General features: G+C 28.1%; 1 protein-coding gene across 2 annotated transcripts in view; it reads right to left on the bottom strand.

Moving 5' to 3' along the window:
- LOC132932180 (Kv channel-interacting protein 1-like) overlaps positions 1 to 16,335 on the bottom strand; it is a 131,198-nt gene that overhangs the window by 103,754 nt on the left and 11,109 nt on the right. The window contains exon 1 of one of the 2 annotated variants that reach the window (XM_060998426.1): positions 10,278 to 10,602. The exons of the other annotated variant lie outside the window; for it this stretch is intronic. The gene's annotated coding sequence lies outside the window, so the exon portion shown is untranslated. Of the gene's footprint in view, positions 1 to 10,277; positions 10,603 to 16,335 lie in introns of those variants that run through there. 2 annotated transcript variants of the gene reach the window in all.

Raw genomic sequence — 16,335 nt, 5'->3', positions numbered from 1 at the left:
TTTCAATTTTTTTTTTTTATTGGAATGATAACACAGTGTACACATACGTGGTTTCGACCTCATATACTTGTAATATATTATTATATGCACCGTGGTACCGCGATAACGCGCACTTTTTCACACACCGTAACAGTAATATACCGACGACCCTGCGACGTCAAATAACGACAATATATTATAATATTAAAATATTATACTGTGACATTTTGGCATAAAAAAAAAAATGATATGAAAAACAAAAAAATTCGTCCATATCGATTGACTTATTATCAAATTTCAACAAATATTCAACAAAATAATATATTTACAAACTGCATTGCATTGTTTCGCGATTTTATTATTCCATTGAATACTTCACATTTACATATACATATATATTTAAACTATCTTTAGTTTAAAACTCATCTGCGTTCGATGAACATTTCGACGTTTTGACACGAAGAAAAATTATTGATGGTCAATGATTGCAATTGGTCCGTTGTAATAATATATTCAAATCAGAATGTCAGTGACTTACTGTGCAAATGACGTGACTGGCATAGTTTAATCTGTCAATATACTACAGTGAATAAATGAGATTGCTATTAGTTATAATAATAATAATAGTAATAATAACAACAACAATGTACTTATGGGTATATCTATATTATAACCTGCGTATAAACACTAAGTTTGTTGTTCGGAGATAACAGAACGAGTTATGCGGTTCCCGAAAATATATAAAATGTTGTCGAATAGAAGTTTGAACGGAACTTTTCCCAAGTTATAAATTATTTACTATGCACGCGCAGGTGATTTTATATACGATACACGGTTAGCATGTATGTAGAGAACCTCGTCAAAAACAGTTCTATAGATTCTTCGAAAACGACGCATATCATAATTTATAAACATCTGCCGGTTGTTTGTAGAGATGATAATAATATAATATGTAATATAATAATATAATAATAATTGCGACCGCTGAGAGATGATTTGTGTTCACGTATTGTTATATATGACACTCGTTTACTGTAACTGATTGAATAAAAAAAATAATAATAACTGTATTAGTAGTGATAACGAAGGGCAGAGAAATTGTTGACGAACAATGTGCGCGTACGAAATACCACACTATTATAGCTTCCTTTGAATTATAAACACTATAATTTACACAGTGATTCACCAAGCATGCACACCACCATTTGTTTTTTAGTAATAAATTTATTCAAATTCTAATTTCTTTAAAATCGTTTCTGAATTATTTTTTGTAAACTTTGATGTATCTAAATAAAAATGTATACAAATTGTTTTTGTATTATTTAATTTTGTGTAGGTAAAGGACAATATAGGTTTTATGATAATGGATTTGAGAGATATAAAAAAGTCTATATTTTTGTAAAACTATTTCAAAGAGCTTTGTAAATACATTTTAATAACTAAGAAACTACTCGTTCAAATGTGGATTTAGATATTATCTGTTTAATAATTTTCAGTAACAAAAATATTGATAACCGTTAGAAAAAAATTGTCTGCTGAACACAAAATATGTTGAGCCACAAGACACTACTTAAATTATATAAAACAAATGTAAGTATTTTAAAGTATGGCCCTTAGGTATACTTGAAAATTCAAAAGATCAGAATTCGAATTATCTCATTATTGAGGGAAAAAATAGAAATGATCATACTTGGTTAATTCCTCTGTACATAAGATACATTGTGCAGTATTACGAAATATGGAGTAACACAGAAAGACGACAATATTCTAATGATAATAATTTCGAGGTCGCCAAAAACAACACGCTTTTGGTGACATAATTGACCTTATCACTGTATTATAATATAAGGCGCGAGCAGCTGCAGTAATCGCACGGAATTCGAAAATTACGCCGACGTGGACGGCGGTACGGATGCTGACGATGGCAGAGCACTCGAAAAATAAAAGAGATATGTTATAGAAAAGAGTAGTAGAGTAGTAGACAGAGAGAGAGAGAGTAATAGTGAGAGAGAACATTTTTACAGGAAAAACACGAACGCTATGTATTGAGAGACACTCAGTGGCATTTATACACCCGCGTTCCGATATCTATCATATTATAAGTATACTCTGTTAACGATTATTGTTTTTTTTTTTTTATACGAAACCGTTATAATAATAATAATAATAATAATAATAATATATGGGTACGAAAAAAACTTATAATAATATGTACAACACAAGTGTAATGACAGTTGACACGATTCCGTCGTTTCCATAAATATCGCGCTTTTAACGTGTTACCGCATCGAGTCAACTTGCCATAATATATTTCTATGTTAATGTGCGTACGTCTATCTTTAAACAATAATATTAGGTCTTTTAGTGTAAAGCCCGCTATTAAAAGTATTTTATTAAAATTGATTGTTAAAATACAATTTGAATTATTTAGGCGTTTGAGCTGTTTTCGGTGGCCCCTTATTTTTTCGGTTAATTCGCAAAAAGGTGGTATAAACTATGAGAATGTAAATTTTACAGAAAATAATATCGTTTATTTGATGAAGACGGTTGTGATAGATCCGTTCGTGATTTCAGTCATATCGCGTTCAATCTTGCAATCACAGTCTCGGATCACTTCTTGTCAGACGTATCTATTACCCAAACTCACTTTTCACGATATATTTCTAAAACCTATAGTTATACGTTTATTTTTACCGCATAGTCTGTCATAACTTTAATATTATAATATAATAGCCGCCATCGTCTTAATAATATTCACAAACCGGTATCGCCTAGCTTGAAAAAAATATGAGTATAAACGATTGGTGGTTAGGTTTTTGTTAATAAATTTGTTACTATAAGTATATTATTAAAACAATTGTTGAGCTATATAATAAAACTGTTAAGGAAGCAAAGCATTGTGGTGTTTTTTTTTTCTTTTTAATCGACGATTTAAAGAATATAACAAACTATAATTATTGAAATTGGAAATGGATTTTTTTCAAGCACAACGATTTAAGAAATATAATCAACGAAATACAATTTTGTATTGCTGTGGAAAAAAAGCATCAATTATATGATTTTAATAATTTTAATATAAATATTAGTACATTAACAAATTAAATATACATTTTACTTTAAATATATTTTCGCACGATCTTTTAAAATGGGATGGATATAAAACTCGCTTTTACGAAACTATAGTTTTGTTCAATTAATGGTATATACATAATATACATGTTGTATTAATGTAAACCATTTCAGTTGCTTACTGTAATATTGCCATTAAGCAGTTAATTCCCGTCTCCCCGATTATTTCATTTGATTAATAACTGCTGTTCAATAAAACATTTGATAATTAATTAACATATCCTAAAACTGCCACGAATCGTCGTAATATTATTAATATTTTAAAACTTCGTTGGCTACCATCCTCAAATGTTTTATCTAAAACTCGGTAGATCGTTTTATGTTCTGCGATCTATCTTATACAAGTATACATTTTTAACTGCAAGCCACTTATTACTGTTCCAAAGGTCCACCCCTAGGGACAATTTAAATTTAACTCTCACAAAAATGATGGTAGGTTTGGTTTATTATGTATTTAAACATTTTAGATGTGTAGCAATTTCCATCCGAATAATATTGTATCCGTATTTTTGTACTCATGCCATTCGAGTAGATTATTACGACGCATATTTTGCTAACACTAAGCTGACGACTCGGTATAAATGGCACGACGATACGCATTACTTTACCTTACGCATTGAAAATTAATACGTACTCATGAAATGCTATTATTTATAGGTAATAAAATGAAAAAAAAAATGTTAAATAAAATATAATGAACGTAGGTAGATACTTGTTACTTTAGATTTTGGGCAATATGTGTTTCTCAACTGTGAGTGAATTATTAAAGTCAGTAAAATCGATCCAAAATTTTCTTCCTGCAGTCAATTATATTATGTTACAGAGAATTCGTGAAATAGTCTAATAAGTCACAGGTAAATTGCTGATTTCGTGATATCGACAATGCCATCACCGAATTTGTGAAAACGTTAATTTCGCTAATAACTTCGTGGAATCGCCAAAATATGTTTTCAAATTTCACGAATGCAGCAGGCTTATTTCTGCCGGATCCATTTAATCAGCATTCGATAACGCAGCAGTATAATTTAAAAATTCATCAGCCAAATCATACCAAAATCATAACTTTTAATATATTATCTATGTATAATTAATATAAATTATTTTGAGTGCTGCACACAAATCCACAGATAGATCAAACTCTTTTAGTTTTTTTCAGCTTGAGTTGTTGAAATTTTTGTTTCAATCAAAAAGACTCTTGTATGTACGTGTAAGTCAGTATAAATAAGAAACCGTTTTAAATTTAATTGGAAGCGTTAGATAGAGTATTTTTGATTGAGATATTTTGATATTTTTAACATAATGATATTTTTATCTAATAGCTCTGTCCCATAGGTCCAGATTAGTTTAAGGAATAACTAATAATTAATATATGGATATTTTTTATTTTAGTTCATGTTTAGATGATTTGTCTAGGATATTATTAAGAAGAGCGATTCTTTGATTAAGACATAATCAAGACTTGCATATTACTTTAGCTCTGGTTAGTCTTTTATCAAAGAGTAGGTTTAAGTACTTAACAATATCAGAACTATAAATAATATATTATTTAGTTAAACTTATGGGAGTTATCGATTTAATAATCCATCACACTATCACAATTTGATTATTGTCGTGTTTCCTTGTAAAACCGTGAAGATGTAACACTATAATTTCAATTTGTTCAGTATTTTTATTTAATTTTTTCTTGAAAACCCTTGCCAATTTAATTCAATGCACTCTGAAGGAATATTGCTGAATAGCGTTACTGATTTTATGAATTCAACAATTTTCTTAGGTAGCGATTTCACGAATTTAGTATAATATGTATCTTGTATATACACTTGTGTATGATTATAGTGTTTAGTTATGAACTAAAATATTTTTATACAAAATGTTAATTTAATGTTTAAAAATTAAATAAAAAATTAAACCCTATGGTTTAGGTACAACTATATGTTATTTAGTAATTTACAGACTTTAATATAAATAATTAATGATATGGTATATTAGTTTAGTTATTTAAGTATTTCACAAATAAATTATAATTTTAAAATTAAATTTGCATTACCTGGATACCTATAATGTGCAATTAAATGTTATTTATATAAATATTCAAATAGAATAATACTTTGAAGAACTACTTAATACGTAAGTATAACACAATTTCCATCGACGAGGTTACATGCCTATAATTTAAAGTTATTGATCATAAATTTAACTATTTCATCATTAGTTTGTGTATTCAAATGTTAATAATTTTAAATTTATTAGATATTTAATTAAAATAATTAAAAATACTTAAACATCAAATATATTTATACAAAATGTGTTAGATCAATATTATTCTTTAATGCTACAGTTTACTTTGTAATTATTATTTTACGTGGAATTTACTGTTATCCAACTTATTCAAATTAAAAAAAAAAGTTTAAAAAAAATATTTTTATACTTTCAACATAATAATTTATTTATTATAAAAAAAATTTAATTGCATTCATGTAACACAATTTATGTTTTTTTTTTAATTCTCAAGATTGTATAGAATTGAATTAACAAAGATATTGATTGAACATTACAGGTAGTTAAGTAAATGACTGATGTGTATTTATAGATAATTTTTCTTTCATTTCCTGGCATATTTTTATAAATACCAGTTAGATTAAATTATAAAACGACTTTATAATATTGACTTAAAAAAGAAATAAATTAACAAATTATATATTTCATTTTTAATAAAACATTTGTATAATATTATATTATGTTACTATACTATGTTTTAAAATAAAATACTATTCAATCATAATAATTAGTATGAGTTGAATTTCAACCATCTAATAATTAAAAATTCTATGAATAATACTAAAATAATTTTACATTTAAAGAGGATGTGTGAAATTAAAAATATAAACTATAAATATATAAACTGAAAACACTTATTTATTTAAATCCACGTATATACTTGAAAACTGTATCTAATTTATAGTAATATGAAATTTTCGATTTGAATCACATACCTATATAGAGAGAAGCAACTTTGTAAAAATAAATAATACAAAATAGATTTAAAAAAGGATTGGTATCTAACCTAATCTTTGCCTAATATTTTTATTGATACGTTGGTACCTGTAACTAATAAGTAATAGTATTAGCTTCTAAAAAAAAATTCTAAAAGATTCATATTTATTTAATTACCTAACTCTATTAGCTTTAAATAATTTCAACAAACAAAAAATCGAACTACATTGCAAAAAATATTAACTGATATTATTATTTTTATTGTTAATATTATTATTTATTAATTTATTATACATAATTATTTTTTATTTTTATTAAGTTTATAAACTATTTTATCAAAACAGTTTATTCTTTCTAAACCAAGTAAATTAGAAAATTGTGAATGATTAGGTTTACAAAAAATAATAATAATTCAAATAAAATCTGAACACATACTCAGCGCAGAATATATGAAAATTATATTTAATTACCTTTTTTTGTATATTTTAATACAGGTAAACTATGGTAATTTATATGTATACAACTACCGCGGAATATAAAATAATGAACATAAAAATATATTAAACATCCGTTTAATTTTACCAGAAACAATATACGTATATCCAAAGGAGAATTTTAATTAAAAACTTTGTGACAAGTTAGTTATAAAAAAAAAAAATGATGCCATCAGCGTAGTATTCTCATTTAGCGGTCAATCGTGAGCAAGCGACGTTCGATTAAATCGTTAACTAAATTTTATATAGGTATTTATGTGCATTTTTTGTTTTTTTTTTTTTGTGTGTATGGTGGTGATGAGATATTTTTGTATGTGTCTGTGTGAAAAATAACAATTTCCAAAAACAAAATTATTTTTCGATAATAGTTTTTCGCTCGAGTTTTAATTGAACTTTTTAATTACTTCATTTGTCCATGTTAAGCTTTAACGAAATGAGTGGTAGACAGGAACAAAAAGTGTATAGCATGATGAGTGGACTATACGTCATCGTCGATCGTCATTGTAGGGACGATGGTGGCGAAGACGATCACAGTAGATATTGTCTATTTCGATTTAACATGATCATAATGATAATACGTAATAATGAATTAATGATTAAAAAAAATAAACATTACTATAACATAAATTTGTAAAAAAAAAAATATATGTTACCGAGTTACTGACTAGGTATACTTATAAAATAAAAAATGTATAAATACTATGAATTTGCGTAGCATGTACGACTAAAAATAAAAATAAAAAAATATTTAGTGCAACCCCTAATTCCAGAGGGAGTTCACGGTTGTGCTTGACCTAGCGATATAGCCGCGGGCATTCGTATATGATCCCGACGACATAAACAAAAATAATTTTTTTCTTCATTTTAATGTTTTTAACGAAATTGAAACGTAATATGCCCGTTGTATGCAAAAAGCAGAGAACTTCTATAAACATACAATAAAAAAAGGGGGATTTCCATAACTTAATACTAATTGGGAACCATTGCTCTATCCACAGATAACATATTCGTTGATTATAAATGCTACTCGTTTTAATAATAGTATTTATAATCAAATTCTATTAAATGTATTATTTTTCTTTTAAACTTAGTTTAATGCGTTCCAAAAAATTTTAAATTCCAAAATTACGATAATATGTGATATCCATTCCAGTGATTCAGATACGACACGATGTATTTATAAAGTAGGTTACTATTGCGTCTTAAATAAACATTTTATTATATTTTTATGATTACAGCTATGTGTCATTGAAAGTCAGGTAAAAAAAAAAAAATGAATAATTTACTATAATATGCATTCTTATAAATAGTTCAAAATACCGAAACAAAACCACGTAAATAATTACTAAAAATGACCAAAAGGAAAATATTTTATTTACTTACATAATATATATTGTTTTAAATTGATTGATATTATTAATATAATATATTATTATATAATATACAGTATATTATTTTTTATTTATATTTATTAATAGATTTTTATTAATTTATTATTATTATTATTATTGTCTTTTTGATATTAAATTGTAAACACTATCCGAGTTATTGTTGTTTATAGTAAAAAATATTATACAATGTTATATAATAGCAGGTTACGTGTAATTATTGTAATTATTATTAATTTTACAACGTTAAAATTTTACTTATATATATAATAATTTAAAAAATAAAAACTGTGAGTGCACGAAGTTAATAATTTAGTCAGACTTAATCTTTCAATATCGTTATGATTTGTAATATTGGAAAAAAAACAAAAAAAAATACTCCAATGCAATTTGCCTGTTGATAAAATACGAATAGTAATGTGTAATAATATTATGGTCAAGTTACGTCCGGTGATTTTGGAACGCAAGTTGTCAATGGTCAACTATACTGGAGGGATGGTGTGAATGATATATTGTGTCCAGAACCTTTTTTATTGTGTTAATATGTTTTTTTGATTATAATATTTATAATTTTGGTATATAAATTAATCGAGACATGTCCTGTAAACTTTAGATCGAGCGTTTTCTACTATAAGTAACGATCTACATTGATAAATATTTTAATATCTTGGTTTTTCTGTTTGCGATTAAACCACAGATGGACTCTGATATTATATTATAATACTATATTAAACAATATATTAATTGTAAATGAATCATTAGACATTATAAAATGTAAATATTATTGAATGCTTGTATTTATTAATCCTTGTGACAAAATATATAACACTACCCTCCATAAAATGGTCCTACAGTTACAATAATATAAAAGAAGTATCGGATTATAGTCGACAGTGTTGGAAAGTAACTTAACTTAAGTTACTGTAATTAAATTATTTTTTAAAGTAATTTTATGGTAGTTTAATTACATTATAGTGTAAGTTATTTATACGTAATTAAAGTTACTTTTTCTGTTGTAAAATTACTCATTAATCATTACTTTATTTATTTTTTAATATAATATATTTAAGAACCAATTGATAATATAATATATAAGTGCAATTTTTTGACACCTACATTTTCGTAAATGTGTAAAATTTATTTTTAGTAAGTAACTATTTTAAATTATTAACTTGGAAAATGTATTGTTATTTAAAGTAAATTTAAAAAATAAAGAATAATGTGTTGTTAAGCACTCGTTGTATTCTTTGGTTTCTAAATAAACAATGTAAATAAGTTTTATATTGTTGATTGTTATTAATTACTCAGTAATGTATTGACAGCATATTATTAATACCCCATTATATTTTTGAAAATAAAAAGTAACTTTAACTGTATAATGAAATTATTTTAATAACTCAAAAGTAATGAGGCTTGACCAATTACCAAAAACAACCAACTTACCCAACACTGATCATTAGATCAAGTATTACTCAGGGTACTCGGAGCCATTCAGATAGGGGGAGCAACTGGACTATATGATCCAAACGCCATTTTAGAAAAAGAAAAATTTCAAGAATCCTCTTAAACATTTCCAGATCAACTTATAATTTTTGAAAAAAATGTTTAATTAGTTAGATAATAATAGGAACTTATACTTATATATGACAAGAATTATTCGACGATACCTATAATTTATAAAAACTTTTTCCTTATGAAATATCAATATTGCAATTGTATTTCATCTTAATAATTGGATAGGTGCTAAATCATTGAATTTAATTGTTATTTTTTTATTGTTACGATTTCAAAGTGCAAAGAATAACGATAAAAATGTCCAAAATCCTTCGTAGAAATATTCGCTTTCGCAAGTATCGACGTGGCATAACAGAGTTGGACGTTAACTATTTATGTATAGCTATTAGTTTATGTATTTACTCATCGAATGTCCAATATGTTTGTTATTACTTATTCATTGTTTAATGTGGTTCAGCTAATATTGTATTGTTGCCAGTGTTATTGTTTTAATACTGAAGACTGCAAAAGCTACATATTAACACCAATATCACGAATGACCTTGGTCGATCACATTTTTTAACGTTGTGCAAGTCTAAGAGACTATTTTTTTTTTTTAATCATATTATTATTATAATAGTATAAAGACGATTAAAGGGCGCTGTCACATTAATCTCCCCCTACCCCCCCAAAAAAAATTAATTAACTTTGGGACGGCTCTGTAGGTATACGTTATGAATAGCTGGTGTAGGTGTAGTACAATAATTAATGTATTATATAATAATATAATCGTACTTACGTGATCGGGGGGGGGGGATTTTTTTTTTTTTACGTAACCTTCTCTGCGATGGACAGAGGGGAATGGTGGGGGGGGACACACACAATTCCGCGATAACGGGACTCAAAGGCGGCGATAACGGTTTCGCGAGATTCGGATACGACGTTGTGTACGACAAGTCCGGAATGACGACGACCACCTGACACCACGACGGTGGGCGTTCAGTTCCGACGCGCGGCGCGAGACCCACTACGCGGCGGTGACGACGACTGCGACGACAACCGTGACGACGACGGCGGCGGCAATGACGGCGAAACGCAACGGCGGCAGGCCCGTCGAACATTACCGCCGCGGCGGCCCGTGTGGTGGTCGCCCGGGCAACTGCGCGGCGGAAGCGCGCGCGTTTTTTTAAAAAGAATTTCAATAGCCGTTCGCGTCCGCTGTCTGCTGCTGCCGATAATTTTATCCGTGCGAAATCTACTCACCACCGCCTATCGGGCGTCCATCGTGAGCGACACTGTAGAGTCCGACCGAACTCGATATTTTTTCAATTATTTATCGGAAAATATAAAACGCACGTATTACCCTATTCAAAATTGAAACGATACGAGAAATTGAGATTACTAGTATATGACATAAAATAAGTGATACGATTAAACAAATTGAAAATTAACTCGAACGGTAGAGGGGGGCCGGCGGTATTGCCACCGAACTAGAGGTTTTTTTTAATTTTCATATATTATTATCTCTTTAGGAGTTTCCTACGGGGATACGACCGTATACGAACATTATTATTACCACAAATAGATAATATATTCAGGATAGTGATTTTTTGATCGGATAATCGGTTAGGGTGTTCAGATTTCAATATACAATTTGATATATTAAAATGAGATTTGGCCGGTTCGTCGATTGTAGGTAGTATTATGTCTTGGTGGAGATTTGTATCTGTTACACGCCGCGAGGGACAGAGGTTATTTGACATAGACATTAGACATATACATTGGAAGGCTTGCAAGGTTTCCGTATTGTAAAGCTCCATAGGTGGATTTCATATGACCAGGGAGGGTGGATAATTGACTTGTATACGAGATAGAATTTTTTATTGAATAATTTGCGTTTTCTTTTTATATGTCTGCTCCATGTGAGTCCTGCTAATCAAATGTTAACCCGATATATTTGGCTTCATTGACAATTGGTAGGGTTGTTAAATAGACAGGCGAGTATTAGTTTGTAATGAGAAAGTAGCATACGATATTATTATTATTATTATTATAGTATGCGCTTTGATTCACTAAAATTTATTTCCCAACGATTCGCTCATAACCTAATAACTTGATTTTTAAGATATTTTTCATAATATGATTATTTATCTCTTCTTCAATATTGTTCAAAACTATAAAATATATACCTACTTTAAAATATACATTGAAAAACCTTCGATAAGAGGTGATCTTCTGTGTGAAAAAATCGCATTTATATGGACTAGCCAAGTAGAATCGATTTGATTTAAAAAAAATAAGTTTACAGTGATCTCATTTGAATATGGCAAAACGTGTGCATTCGCTCAATCCTAACTTTTAGAACACTACTACGTATTTTATTGGAGCTATCTATAGATTAATAATGGTTCTAATCAACGTGCGCCAATCAAGATTAACACAATAGATTAATATTTTATTCGTGAAATACTATAAATAAAACATATTTTGTCTTGTTTAAGTTTAATCAAAATATATTAAAAGTATATTGTTAATCAGACTTCAAAATGTTGTTGTATTTTAGGGAGTACCAAAATACAAATTTTGGGAAAATTTTAAAATATATTCAATACTTTTGATATGAGCAGTTTATTTCTAATTACAAAATCGGAAAACTTATAAAAAGTTGAAATTAACTAATTATACATGGTTATACAATAATTTTATTGTAATTGTGAGATAGGATAAAAAAATGTTTATGTAATGCAAATTACATAAATTAGTGCATTGAAAAATTGTTTATTTAGATATTCAAATAGTATAAACAGAATTAGAGTTTATTTACGTATTCTCTTTGTATAATTATATTTTAACAATATAGTAGGTGATATCACGATTATAAAATTAAAATTGGCACTACTAGAATATTGTATTCGGTAAAACAGGAAAACAAATATATTATTATTTATAATATTTATCATTTCGTTATAAAAATTAATTGAAACGTATCATGTAACTTTAGATATTGAGTTGTCTATTATAATAATTAATAGATATAACACATTGTAATTTAATAGATTCTAGCAAATCGTTTCTTCTGTTTGAGATTATTCATTAAGCTCTAATACTATAGTATGATAGGCATTATGTATCGTTACAATAATGCATTTTATTATAAAAAAAAAAAATAATAATAGATATTTATGAATAATCTTATAATATATAAAATATATACAACGGAATGTGGAAGAATAGTATTATGAGCCTGTAATATTTTTGAATTTTAAATTTTAAATGTATGTTATTTTTTTTTCTTATACTTAAATCGATTTGTATACACACATTTTTAAAATATCATTGTTTTGATATTTAATTTTTTTTCTATTTCAATATATTTTTTGAATATCATTAAACAAAAATTCGATTTTAATTTCTTAAAATTCTTAGATTTCAATCACTATAGTCTTTATTCTATTTCAAAAACATCGAAATTGCATTGTTATATTATGTTTTATATTAAATATATAACGTCATAGTATTCGTTCGTGCAATACCGCGGCCTGTGGTTCCTCTCGTAGTTCCCGAGGCTATATTATATATATATAATATAATACGCCGTTTCGTGTACACGCGTTTCTATTGCTCGTTTACATTCGTGCGGAAAACAAAAGAGCAGTAAGCCGTTTATAAAGTGCCGTCATCGGGTCGACATGGTGCATGTGGTGGCTCGTGGGCGGGGGTTGTGGGAGGTCATCAAAGAAAGGTCTCAACCGTTCGTGAAAGTTCGGGTCGAGGAAAAAATACGATTTTTAACATCAAAAAGAAGATGACGGAGTAATATCGCGTGATTGAGAATATGACGGTGCACACCGTGTCCGCGTCTTCGCCGTCTCGTCCGTCCGTCGCGCGTCCGCGTACTGTATGATGTGACCTACCTACAAAGAGTTCTGAAATCAATCTCTCCGGTGAAATAGATACACACAATCCCTGCGCGTATACATAATAAATATCCGGTATGTCCGCCTGTGCGCACGCTTTTAGTGTAATTTAATAAAATTCCAAATTTAAAAAACGAGTTATTATAGAATCGCGCATAATATAATATTATTTTTAAAAGTTTTTTTTTTCGTCGGACGACGTATACATAATTATACAAGCTGAACCGCAACCAGTGTAAGCTAGTACAAGTTCAAATATTGCGCGGGCAATGAGTAGCCCATTTACCCATATGGGTACAGCAGGTACTCATTCGGCGGACAAATAAGAATCCCGACAACGATGCGCTTCACGCTGCAATATATTTTTCTATCACGATAGTCGATACCACAAAATCGAATTACGACGGCGAATGTTGTATGGGTTTTTTCCCTCTAAACTACCGCCGACAGCGAGTGATTTAATGGAAAATAAAATAATTGCATTCCCCTCCCGTATGCGTATCGACGCCGTCGCGCTCGACGAAAAAATTATTGACGAGACTAGATATTCTAACAATTACAAATTTCACTAATAATTTCTTACAGTACGACGTTTTTAAACGTATAAACGGTCTCTTTTTGTAATACGCATGCCCGTAGACTTGTCAAAGGAAATCGGACAACATTAAGGGCGTACTCAGGAGAGAGGAAGAGTAAGGGTATCATATCGTCATCTTTAGCTTTTTTGTGGCTATATGTTATTGATTTCACATATATGTCGTCAAAATAAAAATTCACACGTTTTAAATTTTTTTTTTCCATATGATATGGTATTTTATTTAGTCCAAACTTCATATTACACCACTTGCAAAAAGCTGAGCGCGCCTCTGGACCAAATTAATAGTCGATACGAAAATTAAATATTACAGCGCCAAGCCATGATCGTCTTTTGCACTAACGTTATCGTGTCACAACCACAATTTAATATTTTTTGTCTATGCATCTGGCGTCATAGTTTACGTGATCAGACTTATAACGATTTTTTTCGTTCAACACTTAAGATTTATACGTGAACATAAATATGTTTGTATGAGTTTGCGTATAAAGCGAACACATATATGTATTTATATTTTATATATATATATATATATATATGTATAACGTATCATACATTTATAAAGCTACAAAAACTCTGGGGACACATCATATACTGCAGGATTATAGAACGCTATCATTTTAACTATATTTTCCTATTGATGCACCACAAGATGAGCTTAAAGCACAATTACGTGGTTTACTATCGGAAAGAAAATATTATTTTCTCGAACGCGACGACGACGTTCAGGTTTTATGACCAATAGGTGTTGTCGAGTAAAATTCACCTATTTTTAAAATATTTTATCGTATTAAAAAATTCTAAATATTGTCCGTGTGTTTTTTTTTATGGTTATACAACAAACAATAAATTAAATTAAATTAAATTAAATTGTCATAGTTATAATAATATATTATATTATATAGTAAATAGCGTTATATATTATTATCGTATACTTGCAGTTTTGTAAAAATATAATTTCATTGAAACGTGTTGAACAAAGTATTGAAATCGAAGTGATATATTATATTTTATACAAGTTGAAAGCGTGATGTAATAAGTATCGTTTGATGAATCTTGATAGTTCCTGGTCATTAATACTATAATATATATTGTAGGGAAGTATTAAAGTAGTATTCAGGAAAATTGAAAACTTTTAAGTATAATATAATATACCAAATGGCGTTGTGACGTATATTACAATAATTCAAATATTTGAAATATCAAGTAATTACGACCAAGAACAATGGAATTATTACTTTTCTGTATTAGAGATAAGTTTCTATACGGAAGATCAAAATGAAAACCGTAAACTTTTTCTTATTTTTCATATATTTTTTTATATATTTTTAGTTTGTATTGACCTGTCAACCCTAATTTTAATCAGTGTCCAATCGAATGGTTTATAGATAACGTCAGTAACCATTGGCCAATCATAATGGGCGTGCGTTTAATAACTATAATAGGTTTAGTGGCACAGATAATAGCCAACCGATCTGTGCATGCTCGTTATTATTGCCTATTGTTAATACCTATAATGAGTCCACACGCAGTAAATTTATTCGTGCAATTATAGATATTCACATCGTTGAATTTTTATAATTTTTATAACCCTTATAAAATAATGTAATATGCATTAAAATATAAATTTCATAATTATTAATAACCAACGTTCTTTAGATACGTATTTTTTTCATACTTAAAAGCCTATTTCTTATTGTTTAAACAGTCAAGTTTAAATCATGAAAATGGTACAAGTTTCAAATTGCCATTATTGAATTCATAAAACACGATTTACCTCCCCCCCTCTATAACTTATGAATACTATTTACAAAAACTATTGATTACATTAAATTTATATAAAATCTGTATGTCTTATACGTTCAAATACGTCTTATTATTTTTCATTTTTTTCCCATTTAATTAAAATCCATATTTTATAACAGTATAATATTATATATTTTTACTACTGTAAATTTTAAATTACATTTTTTGTTCACGATTAACCAAACAAAAATAATTTAAACTTAAGGTTAATTTATATTCTCAAGGTATCATATTTCACTTCGTATAAGTTTTGTGCTTAGAATAGACAATGAAGGATTTTCCGCTTACTTTATAAAACAAATGAAAAAGCTTAGAAAAAACATACTAAACGTTTCTGTAATTCGGTATTCTTTAATAATATGATTCTGCATACATAATATGATAATAAATATTTTTTCTTTCCATTTTTTCCAATATCATATTATTTGGGCAAAAACAAAATTTACTTTGCTTTAGACAAACAAAAAAAATAACTTTATCAACTGCCTTATATGATAATTTCAAAAAAATGTTATAAAATAACTTATGTATAAATTATT

The sequence above is a fragment of the Rhopalosiphum padi genome, chromosome 1, assembly GCF_020882245.1.
Source record: "Rhopalosiphum padi isolate XX-2018 chromosome 1, ASM2088224v1, whole genome shotgun sequence".
In the NCBI taxonomy this organism is placed as follows: domain Eukaryota; kingdom Metazoa; phylum Arthropoda; class Insecta; order Hemiptera; family Aphididae; genus Rhopalosiphum; species Rhopalosiphum padi.
This window is presented reverse-complemented; position numbering and strand designations above follow the sequence as displayed.